Source organism: Plectropomus leopardus, chromosome 14, assembly GCF_008729295.1.
Source record: "Plectropomus leopardus isolate mb chromosome 14, YSFRI_Pleo_2.0, whole genome shotgun sequence".
Classification (NCBI taxonomy): Eukaryota; Metazoa; Chordata; class Actinopteri; order Perciformes; family Serranidae; genus Plectropomus; species Plectropomus leopardus.
In genome coordinates, this window is record NC_056476.1 from 27,072,557 (window position 1) to 27,085,428 (window position 12,872).

Below are 12,872 nucleotides of genomic sequence, written 5' to 3' on the forward strand. Positions count from 1 at the left end.
ACAGGGGCAAGTGCCTGAAGCCTTACCTGACCTGACTTTTCTTTAAGGCTATCAGAACTGAGAGCTTACTGATTTTTTTTTTTTTCAAAGGAAATTATATTTTCACAACCTTGAAGTACTTCTGCTCAGCTGGGCTGGGCAGATTTACTCAAGGTGAGAGCAGCTAGGGGCACATCTGAAGTGTCGAAGGCCTGTCAAACCACCAATGGTGAAATTACATGGCCAGATAAAGTCATTTCAATGGAGTCTCTGTAATCTATGGATTTTCTAGCAGGGGCGAAATAAATTTGTCGACATTGACCAATAGCAAGCCATGTGGACAGTATTTTTGACATTTGAGGGAACCAAGAGCTAAATCCAAAATGGAGGAAGGTATTGTAGGTAATTAGTGTTGTTCCATTCAATTTTATTTTAAATGTGTACATATAGTTAAGAGACAGAGTGTTGTGCTACACAGACAGTCTAAATTAAATGCAAACTTTTTGTGTCATTCTCAAATGAGCTCATGAGCTCTCTAACAGACGCTCGACACAGTTAGCAAGCTGCCTTTACCTTTTGTTTTGATTGTAAAAATCAATTACAGTCCTGAGAACAAAATGTCGAAGAAAAGTAAACAGCCCTGTAAAGAAAAATTTGAAAGAATCTTGGCGAGCTAATATGCCTGGATGATTAGTGCTATGCTGAATTTTGTGGGCCTCTTTCTGGTGTGACTAAGCCTTTAGCAGAACTCCCAGCTCTCAGCACTGATGGTAAGACTCATGCACTAGACAATTTTTACACGCCTTTATAGTATAAACAGAGTTCTGGCACATTTTAATGGACAGAAGTTTATTTTCCATGACTTTTCACATCAGAACATGAACAGGACTGTAAACTTTACACCAAAAGGTAATTTTACTATTTTAGGTGCTCCCCGGACATGCAGCAGCAGAACTTCCTAAGTGGGGGAGTGACAGCTGCAAGTTTGGTTAGCTTGTTGGTTTGGTTTGCTTGAAAAAGGGAATGCGCCGTACCTAAACTATCATGCTGTTACAATGAAATTCAAATGTGCACTGGCACTCTGAGTGGCAATTGAATGCCCTAGGCTGCCAATGTCACTTGCTCATTGGGGAAATGTGGTACAATTTTAAGTAGCAGTGGGGCATCAGCACAGAAACTTGTTAAATCCCACCATCATGACATCATGCCCCATTTCCCTAGTGTTATTCAAACAAATCAAATTTGACTCTGTTTAGATATAATTTCATATCTTGACATACATTTGCTATATGTGGAAGGTTACCCATGGAAGATGACTCCTTAATTTATCAACAACCAAATTCCATGAATTTTTAAGGATTTTACTAATTCTATGACTTTTTCAGACCTGGAAAACTTTTTTTTTTTAATTCCATGACTTTTTCAGGTTTTCCATGACCCTGGGAACTCTGTATAAAATGCTTGTCACAACAATTGACGTTATTGTTATTACCAAACTAATTCATTATTTTAACAGCATGTTACATGTCTTAAGCAGTTAAGGATATTTCCACACTTGGCCGGTTTGAACTTTTTAAGTAAACTCAGCAGTTAATCTGCATCAGACTATGATGTCGTAAGGCTGGCAAGGATGCTGATAAAACACATCTGTTCATCACTGACCATAATTTTTTGTACTTGGCTGTTTATCTATGAATGCTTTTAAAATTGTGAATTTGGCTGCTGAACTATTTTTTTAATCATAAGGGGTATGAAGAGTGATAGCCCTGACCCTCTGCATCGGGTAATGTCCCAGAAGGCCTACTTATAAAATGCACTGACTTTCACTGATACTGAATCTCACTCCAAACTCATTTGTAAAAGTTGTCTGCTCTGCCATTGGGCTTATAGTAGATAAGCTAATAAAGGATGCATGTGTTTTGGACTGAAAGACATAATTTGATAAGCAGAAATTAGTGAGATAGTCATGGTTTAGAAGTGTCATTCAGTCATGAGAGTGTGCTAAAATCTGGCACCCTGCCTTCCACCTGCAGAAAGACTTGTCCACATGAACGGGTGCTTGTACCTCTGCATGCAGATGCATTACCTGAGACATTCACTTCATCCAGTCCTCAGCACTTTATCACCCTGTAACTTCATCAGGAAGCAGTGACTGACCAAATGTTACACTAAAAGAATCAATATTCGTCACACATCACTCTCTTTTTTCCTCCTTTCTGTCTTTGGCCTTGACTAGTGTCGGCATGGCAACACTCCACTTCCTCTAAATTACGGTGTGGCAGCCAATCAAACACGAGCAGTGACCCTGGAGAGGCAGTGATAACAAATCAGCCTCAGAGAGGAAGTGTCTGTGTGGATGTATGTGTGTGTGTCAGTGCCACTGCTGGGTGATATGCAGCGCCGGACACTCACATTCTCAAGTCTTGTTGAGCAAAGACCTTTGACTTGAGACTGTCTGATCTATTTTTCATACTTCTGATGGCCCACAGCTTCTTCTATTTCCTCCTCTTCACTTCTTCTCGTCCTTGTCCCCTTTACACCATTTGCAAACATTTTTCAGAGTATCTCTTCTGCACGGCTTAGCTTTTATGGTGCTTCTAACTTTTAGAATTATAGTCTAGCTTTGGCTGTCTCTGAAGCTATATTGTCAAATATACCACATCTGTCTTCTTAAAAGTTTTTGCCAGTATTGTTGTACACACAGTGTAATTTCATGTGGACCTAGTTTTAATTTACAAGATGGCGCATGACCAATGATCAGAAGGAACAGGATATGCGGAGTAGAGAGCCAACATAAATTAACCTTAAGTAAGTAACATAAAGAGGCCATTCCTGTGGCGCTAATTTGTTAGCTATTATATGATTATTGTATGAGGACGCTTTGTTCCACTCAAATCTCTACATGCTTATTTGCACACTATGTCTCCTTAAACGAATATTTACAATACACAGCGTCATGTTATGGCATATTACAATGAGGCCCCACTTAGACCTTAAAAATCGTTTTCATAAATGAAATGTTATATGTGAAAAGTATGTAACTCTCTGAGCTGTCTGACCTAAAACCTCTCCAGAATTGAGTACCATTTACCCTGCCATCCTTTGATTACGGACAGAGACAGACTCTTATAGAGTCCTTAAATTCAGCACTGTCCTTGTATTACAATATTATTAATTCCTTGTTCAACAGAGTGCCTGACTACCTCTTATTATCTTTGACAATAATATGGCACCTGAAATAACAATTCTGCTCTGTGTATGTATGAGTCTTTCACTCTCTCTTTCGCAGTTCCCTATTTTAGTCCTTTTTTGCATCTGTCTCTCTCTCCCATCTGCTCTACATTTAATCCCCTTATGGCTAACAACAGCTAACCTGCTGGGAGATGACAGCTCTCTCTTTCTCACTGCGTATTTTATTGTGTGTGTGTGTGTGTGTGTGTCAGTGAGTGCTGGGGTGTGTTAAGGACATAAATGCACGGTGCTGTTTGTAGCTGTAATCTGAAGTTGAAGCCTGAAACTCCAGTTTTACAAAATGTACCATTAGTGTGACTCTAAAACATAGCAATTAATCGGTGCGGGATAAATATGTTGTGTTTGATGATGACGATAGCGACAATGTTGATCTCTTATTGAAGTAGAGTTGACTAGATAGCCATCTGTTGTTTTTTTTATTTATTTTTTCTTTTCTCATTCATCTCCATTTGCTCGTCATTACTTTTTTCTTATCCCGTTTATCATTCACACGAGTGTTGATTTTTCTCTGTAACTTTTTTTTTAATCGGGCAGATCAATTAATAGAAAACAGTGTTGTTGGGTTTTTTTTTTTTTACTTATATGAGTCTTAGTTGGAAGATTTAACAAAAGTCTGCTTTCTTTAATAGAATTGGGTTCATTTAACATTTATGAATATGAATAGACAGCAGTTCTACATCTGCACTGATGAACTTAAAAACTGCTGAACTTTTAATGAGGCTGCTCTCTACCATCACTAATGTTTTCTCTCCCTGATGATGTTTCCGTTCATCTCTAAGACCAAAGTGAGATATGATTAGAAGACATTTATGCTTCTGTCTTAGTTCAATTTTTCAGCGAAACTTGGTTCTGTAGATGGTAAGGTCAATGGGTCAGTCAACAACTTTTTTCTTTTTTTCTTAAAGTTGTGGTCAGGCATTCATACATTAATCCTAAAGACTTTGGTGGTCCCATGATGTCCCCTCCACTATGAGGCTGATATTGGATCTTAGAGAAATATGACTGTAAAATTGATCACCATTGACATTTGTTATAGACATGGTGTCTGATGGGTGAACCTTTGTGATGTTGGTGATCCCCTTACACCAGCTGGTCTAAGTTTTTACTTATGCAAGGAAAGAGTTTTTAAATGGTCTCAGTTAGGTTTAAGCAACAACAAAAAAGTAAAGAGAAATGTTAGAAAATAACAGCATGTTTTGGGTTATTAAAATAACATAAAAATAAAAAAAGTCATTGTCATGTTCTTGGAGGGCATCTCTCGTAGGGCTCCAAGGTTAAAGAGAAACAGATAAGTCTGGACAGCGAGTCAGGGCAGAATTCCCGTCATAATTTCAATTTTAGGCTCTTTTCTTCTTTTTCTGTAACTTGTTTTCTTTGCTCATGTACGCTTTAGATGGGTTTACATTCGAAATAGTTTGAAGCCTGGTGCGCCTCATAGAGACACCAAAGCATGCCTTTGGAATAGCCTGACAAAGCATTGATTTTTCACAACCTGGGAAGTAGAACATGTTGGTCCCACTGGCTTCAGTGATTTCTTGATCTTTTCTTGGGTGCCAGCATGAGACTGACCTAAAACATGATGACTTTTCCTAAACCTAACCAAATTAATATGTTGCCCAAATCTAATCACAACCATTTGACAACTCTGATGTGTTACAGTGAGTTTCATCCAGGGGACAGCTGTGCATCACATACTGATGTTAAAGGGTGCATTTCAAAGTGGTGCCAAAGGGTGCCTTTGGCGTCGGTATCACATACCAAGGGGCAGGAGAATGCGTCCATATTTAATAACTGTGGTTGAGAATGCCTTGGGCTCTTTCAGATGGTAAAAAAGAGTTTTCCAACACTAACCCCCCATCTATCATCATAGTTATGATCAGAGGTAGAGATGAAGCAAGATGCACCACAACCCTGTTGCAAAGGGTAAGAGATGCTACAGAACAGCATTCCAGACATGTTCATTAAAAAACCCATTAACTCACATTAACGCTCCCTTTCTTACTTGTTTCCTCAAAACATATAAAGTCATATCAAGTTGACAGCGCCCCTCCTACATCTGACCATCAGCATTAATTTCACCCCTCATTATCCCCTACTACTCTTCCTCCATTTCCTAAATGCTTTTCCTCCAACAAACTCATCCAGTGTTGTTTATCTGCCTGGCATCGATTGATCTCTGCAGCATTTTCATCAAGTCATTAGACAAGCTCCTGCATTTGTTTAATTGTTCTGTTCTCTCTCCTTCCCTCTCTGTATAGCCCTTGGAGTTTTATGAGTATTGCATCAGTACTGCTTAAGGTAATGAGGAATGAGGTATGCACAATGTGTATTGTCTTACTTCTTTATCCAGCTCTTGTTCTACAGCTAACCACCTCTGACGAAAGGTGATATAAATCCCCCTTGTTTCACGTCCTATTATCTGCTCATTTGTTCAGGTTTTTAGTCATTAATGTGGATCTTCAACAGCTAAAGAGTTTCAGGTCAAAGTGGTGATGAAATAAAAGATAGAATTGTGACTCCATACAATCCATATGCTACTTCTGACAGAAGAAAAACTAAGCAAAAGAACACCGTTTTTTTTTCTCTGGGTGCATTGGATTGTGGATAAATGCCTTTATTGAATGTGTTTCTTTTGCTTTGTTCCAGCCTTTATTGATCTGAAATGTCTGAGTGGTTGATTGCTCAGCACAGCTTGCTTAAATTGGGATGTATTTACTTTGTATCCTGATATAATGAGGTGTAAACCCAAGCAAAAAGCATATAGAACAAGTAATCTTTTCATTGTGCAACTAAAAATATTGACAGATGCAAGCTCACAAAGAGGAAACAACTAAAAAGGTATAGAGATAAAGAATAAAAAGCTTGTAAAAGCAAAAGAAATGGACGGGAAATTCAGTACCTAAATAAAAATATCAATGCATGATGTATCCGATTCGTATCCCCTTCAGTTTCATTATGTGTTAAATATTTTAGAGTATCATTTTACTTCTAAACTTAGCATTTTGTGACCATAAAATATTTTAGTCTTCTGAGAAGTCCTCAGCTGACACTTCAGCACTGGATTTTTTCATCAGTTCAGAACCTCGTACAGACAGAGTCTCCTGTGACTTGGGCTGATGTAGGCCAAACACACACAGGATGAACCCCTTCATCATCCTGTCATCCGGTCCTTTGTGGTATGGGATGCTTCTGCCCCAACCTCAAATGTTTTCTCTCAGTAGAACGAAGAAAGTTTTGATAAGCGGCTTTTGGCTATAGCACAGTAAAACCTGCCATACAGTAAAACGGCCTTAACAGGCTGTGGAGTGTGTGGAGCTGCAATTTCAACTGAACCCCACATTGTATCTTTCAGGTAGATTTGACTTCCCTTACAACTATGACTATATTACGGTATTGATTTGTGATTCTTGCTACCAGTGTCCGTGCTACTGTCCTGGTTTAAATGGGCTTGCTTAAGAAGACACGTGCTGTTGTTACAACCCTAACCCTAAATAAGCTAATAACTACTATTTTAATAGTGCAAATAATACATTTAACAAACTCCAAAATCTCTTCAAACTATTTCAGTTATTGCTGGTGGTAATCTACCAATCTATTTTGAATCATTTACTGTAACTGAGTTAAATATTCTTCTCTGATTATACTGAGAAAGGCAAGAGCTACTTTTGACTTTTTTTACTGACTTATTGGTGAACAGCAATTAGTGCCCTTGATTCAACAACTATCTGCAAATTACCCAGTAGGTTTCATCAAATTATTAACTGGATGCCCTTTAAATTACTGCATTGTGCCCTCAATATATAATTAATTCTGTCATAACTATTTTGTCAAATTATTAAAGCAGCGGAAACTGAAGTTACAGGTTGTGGTGGATAATGCAGCCAGTTATTTTGCGATTTAGCGATGGTGCAGGCTTACACTTGCTCTTTGCTAACTGAGGATGTCAACTTAATTAACATCCTCTAATTGATAGTTTTAATGCTACACTTTGATGCTGTTTTAGCACTTCTTGTTGACTTCTTATAAGTTAGCTTTGTTTCTGGTTCCAAAACATGCTGTCTAATACAATGCAAAATACATCATTACATCGATCAGGCTGTTTTCATGCACTGTAAAGGACACTCTTTTGACAAAATGTATTCTTTAGCCCATTACCATTTTGGATATGAAACACTATGCTGTATTTTTTAACATCTCTGAAACATATTTTATAAATGACAAATTTCTGTTTTCTGTATTTGTGTACAAAGGGGGTAATTTGCGATAAAAAATAATCAGGTTGTCTGTGCAATTTATTAATATGTGTACACAGATAGCTCTAAGTTTAACTGATGGTATGCATTTCTTACGTTATAAAAACTTGTTTCTGAAAATTGTTGGCCTCTGCAATGCACAGTGTTGGTGTTTGGCAGATACAAGAGATTAACAAAATCCCAAACCCTGAAAAAGTCTCTAAAGAGTTTGAAAGTATTGTACAATAGTACTACACAAGACACTACAGAAAAAAGAGCATTCTGACCTGTGATGATTCTTCAAAATGAGACAAAGGTAAAAGTCTGCTGACTGGTAGTAATGGACAACAATTCTCTGACCCTTCTAATCTTTCAAGGATGTTCAAAAAAGACTGAAAGTGGACTAATTCTCCCTTAAATGGGTCTTCATAGTTGCACTGTGATGTCAAACGTTCTGCTTTCTGATCCGAGACAATTAAATCCAACTTCTTGAAGGTACAACTAATCCTTGCTGCGTTGCTGCTTCTTTTGGTAACTGTCTGCTTTTCAGACGGAAAATGGATGACCATGAAATATTTGCAGGCGACTGAATGGCTTGTTGAGCAAAGCAACACGGCGACAGAGATCTGTGAATGCTGTTGGAATTTCTCAATCAAGCACCGAGCTCACTTAAATTCACATAATTCTTAGTTTCCTTTCAGATGTGTTCAAACCCCTTTACTGTCGCCCATTCTAAAGCAAAAGAACACAATGTAATGCACAGTAGAAAAAGCCACAGGATGACCAGGAAGAGAAAAATTCAGCTTGAGTAATAGAATACGAGTCAAAAGGAACAGAAATGGTGAGTTCCAGTTCAGCTCATTGTGTTCCCTGCCAACAAAAGAGATGTGCAGAAACGAACAGGGCTGAGAGTAACAAACTGCACTTGAGCATAGCATGAAAACTGAAGGGAAGAGCGAACAAAAGACTCAAGAAAGTAATATGCTCTTGATATTACAAGGTACAGTATGCTCCGAGAAGGAAAGGAGAGAAAAGAACAAATACATTAAGTAGCATACTATTTTCTGTGAAGGCAGCATTACTGTATTCTGCTCCTGAGCTCTGAATATGTTGAGTGTTTTCATGAAAAGAAATGACGGGCAGGACATGGTAAGCCAAGAGAGGACAAGTGAAGAGGAAAAGACAGTTCTAGTATTCCAGTCCATTGAACACAACTGACAAGGTCCTCCATCAGTTGGGCAATATGCTGATCTAACCCACTGTTCTGGGATCTCTAAAAGGGTTTTTAACCCTGTGAGGGAGGGAGAAATAACAAAGGAGATCTTTACAGCCACAGTTTGGAAGAGAAGAGAAAGTAAAATTAGACATAAAATGAAATGGAGGAAAGATGACATTCAAATTTAATGGAGCTCATTCCAAGCTACATCTCTCTCCCTGACCCCTTTTTACACTTCATGTGATCTTTATCTCCTTTCCAGGTAAAGAAAAAGTATGTTAATGTAGGCTGTAAATACCCAAAGCATGCCCTGTGATGTGATGTGGGGAAACTTGTGGAAGAGATAGGATTTAAGCCAAAAGTTCAGTTAGTACAGTGTGTTTGCATTACAGAAATCCTATTACCATGGGCACAAATGTCATCACCATGGGGAGGGATACTGTGGCAGGTATAAACGTCATTAGCATGAGCACAAGCACTATCAGTTCAGCTGGAAATAGCCCAACAGCTGCGGTAATCGCCGTCATCATACATTTAACATTCTTTCCTTTTCCAGCCTGCTAAAATGCAAAGGCCACATGTTGTGTTAATTTTGCACAGTGTACCTCTATTCAGATTCCATTGATGTAGCCTACATCAGTCATATGCGATTATTAAGTCCCAATACAGAAACTAGTGCAACAAAACAAAAAGCTTTAGAAATTAGGTAGCAGTTGTTTGAGCACACAGTATTACAGACCTTGAACTTCCCCTCAACTTTATAAAGTGTTTTCGTGATCTAGCCTTAAAGGAATGGTGTCCTTTTGTAGGCTATATCAATTAATAACAGTGTTATTTTGAATTTGTGAGGAAAACTTTATTGATCTTGTATATCCCTATGGTAAACAAAGACCCCAAAAAAAGGAAACAAAAAAAACACAAACTTTTAAATTTGTCTAATAGGGGCAACGTTTCACAGCAGCAAAGCTGGGCTTTATCAAAACATCCATTCACATACTCACACTACTGTTGCAATCTAATATTACCCAGTCATATGCTCAGTACTTCCCAAAGACATACATTTTTGCTAAAACGTTACTATTTAGAACACTTCCAAATATGTGTTGTGAACCAGGGCAAGTATGTGTGTTTAAACTCTGCTTTTGCATTCCATTGAGCAAATCTCTCAAGCATGTGCATGCCCAGGTGTGCTACTTGTTCATGCAAGGGGCTGTTTACGTGGAACTGTTTTAAATAGTAAGGTTTTATTACTAGGATTATAATGATACAGCAATTATTTTGCATATTTTTTTCTAATTTTCAAAAGCGCAGCTGTGTCTCTTTTATGGGTTCATACAGTGGTTTTCTTCATTTGAGTCCCAACATTTTGTTCATCTATTCATCCGTCTGAGCTGCTACGTCTCGACTTTGTTTCTTTTGCTCCCAGCTGACAAGAACCGAGAAGAACTTGCCGACTGTTTCACCGCACAAAAGGAAACCTGCATCTACTGCTAGCTCACCTAACACCACTAAGCTAGTAAATGTTTTAGCTCAGCCAAGGAAGACGCAGTTAATGTCCACATCCTGCACCATCATGAGCTTTCGTCCATGAGTAGAAGCACACTTCCTTCTATGTGGCATTTCAGTTGGCAGGTGTAGCTCGATACGAAGAAAATATTTACGACATGAAACTGCTTGCAACAAGGTCTGTGGATTATCTTGAGTAACCAAGTTGTAGTTTCTGGAAAGAGTTGCCGTTGAGTTTTTCAACTGCATTGCTTTTTTACGTGCTTTGACCACCACAAGTTGGGTGAATTTAGTTCTGTTATATTGTAAAGATGTCAGACAGTTCGATGGCCAATATCTACAACTCAAACCAATCGTTTTGGGGGGATTTTGAGATGACTGTTCCTTTAAGATGCCTTATTATAATCCTATTTTGTTGACCATAACCACAATGTTTTCCCAACACAACCTCGTACTTTAAGTTGCTTAAACATGCCCAGTTCACAGTCATTCTTGAATTTGCAGCATTAAATTGTTATATCGATTTAAAACAAAAAAGTAATTGGGCTGTTAATCCATTAATCTTATACCTAACAGAGAGACATGAGATGCTTGCAGAAATTGTGCAGACAGCAATGGATTGGCTATTCAAGTCAGGCGTGTATGCAAGGGTGTGATTGGATGGCTCATTATCAACAAAGTTTATCCGCATGCAGATCACATTTTAATACCAGGTGTCTCCCTCTCTCTCTTCCATCTCCCCCTCCCGTGCGACTGGATAAGTGCTGGAGTGGACTCCTCATCTAAAGCTGCCAGCGTACCTCTGCATTAGCCATGGCATATTCGTTCAACCGGGTGATATTAATAGGTCTTTGGATTATTTAAAGGTGGTTGGAAAAAGAAGAGAGAAGAGCTTAGAGGCAAATGAAACACTAAACAGCAGATGAGATAAGAAGCTGAGAAATGCCAGTCGCGCTTTTCACTCACTCCGTCCCAAGTGATTTCCACCGAGGTTTGAATCAAAGGCGTATTGATCTACAAAAGCAAACATCACAACACACGTCTATTCAGTGACGATAGCCAAACAGCACACTGTGTCAGTTCAGTTGATTTTCCACCCAAGTGTTTTACGTGTCTGAGGAAGTATTGATTGACAGAGGGTGGGATGCAAATGGCAGAATTTACTCAAAGTTCTGGAAAGTTTAACAAAAAATAGTCCTGAACTTCAAACAAATCAGTTTGTGTCAGTAAAAAAATGGTATGATGTATATAAATCTTAAAAAAAAAATATTTATATATGCTTGGCATGACTGAACCCCCTTCATGAGTGGTTCATGCTCAATGGACAACAAAATTTGCTTTAAAATGACGCACTTTACTATGACAACTATTCAATCGTGTACATGCAGAATACGTGTCCACTGATGGAATGACATGCCAGTGACATAACTTGACATGATGGTAACATTGGAAAGCATTAAGTTGCAATCTTAAGTATTATAATAAGCATGCATAGTGTCTCACTTGCTAGAAAACATAAAATGTGATAAATATTTGGATTTGTGCAGGTTAGGGTTGTGATAAAAACATGTAATTACATCAAACTCCCACCACCCATAAATGGCTATTGCATGCTGTGCATATATAATCAGCCCCTACTAAGCACCCCCGGACCATGGGTGTGAGCGGGACTGAATGGGCAGGTGTAAAACACCCACAGCAGGAACATGGTCAGAAATCCAGTGTGAGCAGTAAAGGAGCAGGATTGATAAAACGGTACAATGCAGGACTCTAACACCTAGTTTGGGGGGCACAACCCTGGCAGGAATGGACTTGATGCCTTGGTTAAAAAAGAAACAAACTGCTTTTTACGCTACTTTATCAGCAGAAAAAGCAGCAATGTCTTGGAAAAACAACTGCTTTTCATACCTTAAAAGCAGCTAGAAAAACTGCGATAGGTCGCTACAAAACACCAACATTTGGTTGCTTAAAAAGCCGATGAAGACCGACCTGACCAGATTAGGCCTATGAGGCCTGATCATCATCCACGTGATGCACAAACACACTATTTATTTATCTAACTAGTACAGAGGCTCTGTTTGCACTTAAATCTGTCAATTCAGGCTGTGAACACTGCATTTTAAACATTAATTTATTTATTAACATCTATTTCTTTTACCACAACACCACATGGTTTTTATCTGCACTTCACTACCCATTCAAATTGTCTCTTATTCTTGCATATGTTCTTTTATATTATTTTTATTTTTTTATACCTCTTTTATAGTTTGTTGTATTCTTTTTCTCTCCTGTTTTAATGCCTGTACAACAAGATACCTGCTGAAAACCCGAATTTCCCTTTGGAATTAATAAAGTTACTAGTACTTTATTTACTTTAGCTTGGCAAGCATCTCAGCAATGTGTCACGCCATCCACCATCCCCTCCACTTCTGCATGACAAAGTCAGCTCATATACAACATCACTTGGTTCGAATCAACCGTGCAATGTCACGTATTTGTTGTTTGTAGAAACGTACAATGCCAACATTTTCTTAAGATGATATTGAATTTTCAGGGCCACCACAATTTATTTATGAATCAAATGTCTGTTTTCAATGTGAAAGCTGTTGCTTGTTACAATGAACCTGCAGAGAATCTTCAGCCATTTCTGCAGCTCTACTGAGCTTTTCAGCGTCCTCTTCACATTT